The sequence below is a fragment of the Curcuma longa genome, chromosome 16 (genome assembly GCF_044706935.1).
Source record: "Curcuma longa cultivar G26 ecotype Majalengka, Jawa Barat chromosome 16, ITB_CL_G26_1.1, whole genome shotgun sequence".
Classification (NCBI taxonomy): domain Eukaryota; kingdom Viridiplantae; phylum Streptophyta; class Magnoliopsida; order Zingiberales; family Zingiberaceae; genus Curcuma; species Curcuma longa.
The window spans coordinates 3441847-3442065 of NC_133876.1; positions in this window are offsets into that span (position 1 = coordinate 3441847).

Below are 219 nucleotides of genomic sequence, written 5' to 3' on the forward strand. Positions count from 1 at the left end.
TGTCTTTGCGCAACTGTCGAGCATGGCAAGACAAACAATCAAGCTTGATGTTTCTTTCTCTGCCCATGCACACTGCACACACAAACAACGGATGTGATTTCTATTTGCTTGATTATCAAGCTTGGAATCTTTGCAATTAAATTAACATCAACCTTTTCCCTAATGGCAAGTAAAACTTGTTTGCTTGTAGAGTGATTAATTGATTCGATGCTTAAAACT